The sequence below is a fragment of the Desmodus rotundus genome, chromosome 8 (assembly GCF_022682495.2).
Source record: "Desmodus rotundus isolate HL8 chromosome 8, HLdesRot8A.1, whole genome shotgun sequence".
NCBI lineage: Eukaryota > Metazoa > Chordata > Mammalia > Chiroptera > Phyllostomidae > Desmodus > Desmodus rotundus.
The window spans coordinates 20928134-20934366 of NC_071394.1; the positions used below are offsets into that span (position 1 = coordinate 20928134).

Consider the following 6233-nt stretch of genomic DNA (forward strand, 5'->3'; position numbering starts at 1 on the left):
TCTGAGTTGTAAGAACATAGCTCTCAGCATATGTAAATGTACTCATTAAAAATATTTGTAAAATGCAAGCACACTTTTAATAGCTCAAGAATAAAAGAATTCATCTCACAGAATTAGCTTCTGAAGTATAAATGAAAGCCAAAAGACTGTTCATAATTTCAAATTGTCCTTTTTTTCTGGAAATAGTTAAAATGTTATGTTGTCAGAAAAATATAAGGAGTCACTTTGATGTAATCTACTTTATTCAGTTTTATACAATTCTAGAACATCCCTTCTATGAGCCATGAATCTAATTTATATATACTCTGCTAAGCAGCTAGTTGGCCTAGACTGAAAGTTATATATTTGGTTAGAAAGTGCTTGTCCTGTAGATAAAAGTGGAAATTGTAGTGCTATAGAATCCTATCAATTTTCCCAGAATTTTATTTATTCATTTATGTAACAAATATGCGTTGAGCTCCCTCAAGGTTCCAGGCACCCTGGCACTTCTCTAGGCCCCGGAGAAATGCCGGTGAAATAAAAACAAAGATTGGGGGAGACATTGTGGAGTTGACATTGCACTGTGGGGGAAAGTGCGTGTTGGGAGGCAGCAAATAAACTAAATAATAACCATGCACAAATAATATATAAATTATAAATATAAAACGTTAAAACATACTTGTTAGAAGATGACCAACACTGAAAAAAAAAACCAGCCGCAGGTGGGGGCACCGGGTGCATTGTAAAGAGGTCAGGACTGACCTCCTGGAGGAGACATCTGAGCAACGCCTTGCAGGTGAGGGAGTGAGCTGCCAAAGCCGTAGCTGTGAGTTAAGAACCAGCACTGGAGGTAGTCTGGCTAAGGTGACGTGGGAGAGAGGGACAGCGGCAGACAATGAGATCAGAGTGGTACTGGGTGCCACAACCTGTGAGGCCTGTAGGTCCCTGCAGTAGATGCTTGGGGGCCTGCCCCAACTCTCCATGTCAGGCATTGGCACTGCCCCCCCACTGCTGAGTACTCAGCAGACAGGAGCCGCGTGACCTGGGAGGAGCCCCCTTGCATGCAGCCAATGCGCAATGTGTCGATAGATGGGAGGGTTTAAAAAGCTGGTCTGCTGCCTCATGTGGGAAGAGCTCTGGGATCCACATGGGCACCAGAGCCCTGTTGCTGTGGATCAGTCCAGGTAGATGTTCCCCGGGATGACAGCCTTTTCTCGACTCCTTCCTTTTCTCTACCCCTTCCTATTCTCTACCCCTCCCTTTTCTCTACCCTGCTTCACTCCCTCCTTTACAGCTGCACCTGGGATTACACTTTCACTGTGTCACTGTTACAAGAGTCCTCATCTCAGGCTCTGCTTGTGGAGAACCCAAACTAAGTCAGTCGTTATAAGGACTTTGCGTTTATTCTGTGAGTGAAATGGGAGCCACCACAGGGTTTGAGACGTGACACTGTCTGCTGATACTCCAGATCACCCTTCTCGCATGAGTGTTGGGGAGAGACGGTGGGGGAGCAAAGGAAGGGAGCAGAGAGTAGGAGGCTATTATGGCAATCCAGGTAAGAGTGACGGATTGTGGCCTGGTAGCAGCCAAGGTGATGTGAAGCGATTGGCTTCTGGAGGTATTTTGACATAATATACAGAATATCCTGACAGATTATGTAAAATATTGGCATTAACTGTAAAGTACAATAGTGCACTTGGAGGGTTGGTTGATTAAGTGGTCAATTTGCTGAAGAGCAACCTTTGCACTTCATTCTTCATAGGAGCAGTACTTCATTAGCCATTCGTTTGATTTTGATTCACTGTTTCTTCACTGTAACGCTATGGTAATTTTAAAAAGAGTTATATTGAGATCAGTTTCCTTCTACTGAGATCAGCTACAAAATATTTGTAAATTTAAAAAGCCTATGCAAAGGAATCTAAAGACCTAAGTGCGGGAGGGCTCTGTGGGTGTCTGCCACGGATGAGAATAAGTCTACCAAGACATGATCTGCTTGGGGAGGAAAGCGGGTCAATCTCTCAAAGGAGAAGGGCCAGGAGCCTGGAGCCTCTTCCTCAGTGGGCTTTTATTGGGTTCAATTTGCACAGGAGTACAGATAAAGTTCATCAATCATTGTCAGGCAGTAAGGATCAAACAATAGATAATGTACAAAGAACTATGAGGGCTTATTCTGAGTCAGGGTCAGATAGCTAAAGGGCCATAAAACTTTGGAGAAACAACTTGGACCCTTATCATTTAAATTGAGGGTATTCTTAGCAAAGCAGGTTTCACAGGATTTTATGCATTCTTTGTTAGGCCTGATCACCTGGGGAATCTGCCCTTTCCAGCACAGGGCCGCACCCACCTCCAGCATTGTTTCAGGCTTAAGTCTGGCAGGGGAAGTAAGGTAGCCAAGAGATCAGACTCCTCACAAACAGAATGAGGACTCAGGCTATGTCAAAACCAGGGGGCAAGGGTCCATCACCCCCTTTTTCTATAGCCCCCCAAGTCCTTCCCTGAGTGCCCCTTTATGACCATGCTTGTTAGGTCATCCCTCCTTTGAGGAACCTTACTGGTCATTGGTTAACCAGTCATCTGCCCGGGGCTAAGCAGGGTGAAGTGAAAGGAGGCAGAGGCGGAGGCCTTACAAGGATGATAAGCTTTGTCTCCTTAATGGCCCATGGTCCCAAGGTCCTTTACTCAGCCTTTGCCATGGGGGGTTACAGTTTCTGAAACCAGGCAGGGCAGTTCCCAACACCTAGGAGTAGCTCACCAAGAGGAAATGTTAAGCCAGACAACTTGTCAGAGAACCTATCCAAACCACTGATGTTTCCTATGCTTGTCTTGAAATGGATCTGCGCCTTAGTGGGTATTTTACCTTCCATGTGTTTTATGCCTCGAATGTAATACCAGAGATATTTTCTACTTTTGTCTAGATTCTTTGACTTTTAATGTGGATCTAGTTTGACATGAAGAAGTTTGAATCTGATAAACCCCAGATTACAAACTGCTATCAGAACTGTGTGGGTTTACACTCTATCCCAGAGGGCATTAGTAACTCTCCTGCACTGTATAGAGAAGGAAGTTAGACCCAAACCCTGGCTGCACCTATACAAAGACAGTCTCTATTATTCTATCAAGGTGCAGAGTAGACGACAAATCACTTGTTGAATAGTAAAACATTCTTCTTTCTCATTCCTGGTTTGTCTTCCCCTAATCCCATTCAACTCTCACTACACCCACTGAATGTGAGAAATTAAGAGTTAAGGTAAAATTTAATCTTCCTAAAGTACAGCATAATATCACATCCCATCCGTCCTTTAAAGGGAGCAAAGTACAGGGAATTAACTAAAAGAATATCACATAAGGGAAATAAATGTATATTTTTCTTCCTCATATGTTTCTAGGTGAGAGGATAAAACCTTTGTAATTGAACTTTCAAAAGCTTTCATTTCCTTAAGATTCTATTCCTATTTTGCAAACTGCCTCGCCAAAAATATCAAACGGAATTCTAAGAAGGAATCTCATATTGTTAACTGCAATTTAATTTCAGGAACTGAAATGCCATAGCTAAGTCAACGAAATGAGTATGCTATTCAAAAATAAATTTTATTGTATATCCTTAGAATTCCACTGAGATCTCTGAAGTAACTGTTAATGAAATAAAAGCATTCAGTGAATGCTGTGCTTTCAAATTAAATCCGTATCTTTTTTTTATCAGTGTCTGTGGAACAGTCACCACTTTATGACTCCCAAGTAGGCACTTAATAAAAACTTTTATTGGCAACACATGAGGAAAGTTTTGTTCACCCTAGTCACAGACTTTTTACCTCCTAGCTTGAGAAAAGTCTTACAGAAATATTTCATTTCTAAGCCTAGTTTGTTTCCTTATTAATGTCGTGCTGTTCAGCATGTGATTTGGTGTCTACATTGGGGCTGTGGAGAATAATGGGATCTGTCTCTCTGCAGAAGCAAGCAGAGTTTATGGCTAATTTCCTTCTCCATTCATTGCAGGAAATCTAACACTGATGCTCTCTTAGATATAAGAGTCTAAACCTACACAGTTCACCTGATAGTCTATAACCTTGATGTTATCAGACTCCTCCTTCCCTTACCATGTCTTCTTACTTCCTATTGATCTCCGCACACGTCTGTAAGACAGCAAGAGTCTGATGAAGTTGTCTCTCTCCCGTACTTCTGTGATTCTTGGCTTAAAAACCTGCCCTGAGCAATAAATTACCCTTGGCTGTTGTTTTTCCAGTGAAAGGTATAAGTATACCACAGCTCTTTCTCTTTTTTGACTTTAAACTGTTTTTATTTTCAATTACAGTTGACTTTCTATATTATGTTCCTTTCAGGCATACAACCCAGTGATTAGACATTATAAAACATACTAAGTGATAACCCTGATAAATCTGATACCCATCGGACACCATACGTAGTTATTATAACATTATTGACTATATTGCCTATGCCATAGTTTATATCCCTGGGACTATTTTGTGACTATAAATCTGTGCTTTATAATCCCTTCACCTTTTTCACCCATCCCCTCGATCTCCCTCCCTTTTGGTAACTCTCAAAATGTTCTCTGTATCTATGAGTCTGTTTCTGTTCTGCTTGGCTGTTTGTTTGTTTTGTTTTGTAGATTCTGTAAGTGAAATCATACAGCACCTGTCTTCGTCTGTCTGACTCATTTCACTCAGCACAATACTTTCTAGGTCCATCCATGTTGTTGCAGAGGGTAAAATTTCATTCTTTTTTACAACTGAGTCACATTCTATAGTATCTTTGCTCCTCTTCTTTAACTATTCTTCGATTGAGGGACACAGGTTGCTTCAATATCCTGGCTATTGTAAATAATGCTGCAGTGAACATATGGATGGATGTCTTTTAACTTAGTGTTTTGGTTTTTTCAGATAAATACCCAGAAGTATTTACCCAGAAGTAAATACCCAGAAGGACTGGAATTGCTGGGTCCTTCTTTGTCTCTTGTTATACAGCCTTTGTCTTAAAGTCTTTTTTGTCTGGTATAAGTATTGCTACTCCCGCTTTTTGTTTGCTTATTTCCCTTTTCATGAAATATCTTTTTTCATTCCTATTCTTTCAGTCTCTGTGTGACTTTTGATCCGGTGAATCTCTTGTAGGCAGCATATGCAAAGGTCTTGTTTTGTTATCCATTTAATCTCCATATGTCTTTTGATTGGAGCATTTTATCCATTTGCATTTAAAGTAATTGTTGATATGTGAGTCATCTTCCTGACTGGTCTTGGTATTTCTGTCTCAGAGCTGCCAATAGCAAGATGTCTTCAGGAAATGCTAAAATTGGGCACCCTGCTCCCAACTTTAAAGCCACAGCTGTCATGCCAGATGGTTGGTTCAAAGACATCAGCCTATCTGACTACAGAGAAAAATATGTGTTCTTCTTTTACCCTCTTGCCTTTACCTTTGTGTACTCTATGGAGCTCACTGCTTTTGGTGATAGGGCAGAAGAACTTAAGAAACTCAACTACCAAGTGATTGGTGCTTCTGTGGATTTTCACTTCTGTCACCTGGCATGGATCAACACACCCAAGAAATAAGGAGGACTGGGACTCATGAACATTCCCTTGGTGTCAGATTCCAAGCTCGTCATTGCTCAGGACTAGGGGGTCTTAGAGGCTGATGAAGACGTCTCATTCCAAGGCCTCTTTATCATTGATGATAGATGTATCCCCCACCAGATCACCATAAACAACTCTTCTGTTGGCCACTGTGTGGGTGAGACTTTGAGATTGGTTCGGGCTTTCCAGTTCACTGACAAACATGGGGAAGTGCGCCCAGCTGGTTGGAAGCCTGGCAGTGACACCATCAAGCCTGATGTCCAGAATAGCAAAGAATATTTCTCTAAGCAGAAGTGAGCCCAGGGCCATTTTAGGGTCAACAGCAGTAGACAGCCATGAGAACAAAACCTCTTTTTTAAAATTATTGCCATGCCTAAAACACAAGATCTTAAACTAAGCCCAGATGTGGCATGGGACAGGACAGGCCTTTCCTGCAGGGTTCGGGGAGCCCAGTTTTTTTCTCCTGGAGGAAATGGTCTGAACTTATGGAGCAGACCAACTGATATATTCAGTAGTGTGGCATCACCTTTGACCTTTTGTAGTTTCTATTAAACTTGAACTGAGGAGAAAAAGTAATTGTTGATACATATGTTTTATTGCCATTTTATTGTTCAAATTTTTAAATCTTTTTTTCCCTTTTTCTTCTTAAAAAAGACTCTTTAACTTTTTTTT

At 41.3% G+C, this 6233-nt stretch overlaps 1 pseudogene; it reads left to right on the top strand.

The window, feature by feature from the left end:
- The first annotated feature begins 5261 nt into the window (after positions 1-5261).
- On the top strand, positions 5262-5858 carry LOC112315741 (peroxiredoxin-1 pseudogene; annotated as a pseudogene).
- Positions 5859-6233: the final 375 nt, after the last annotated feature.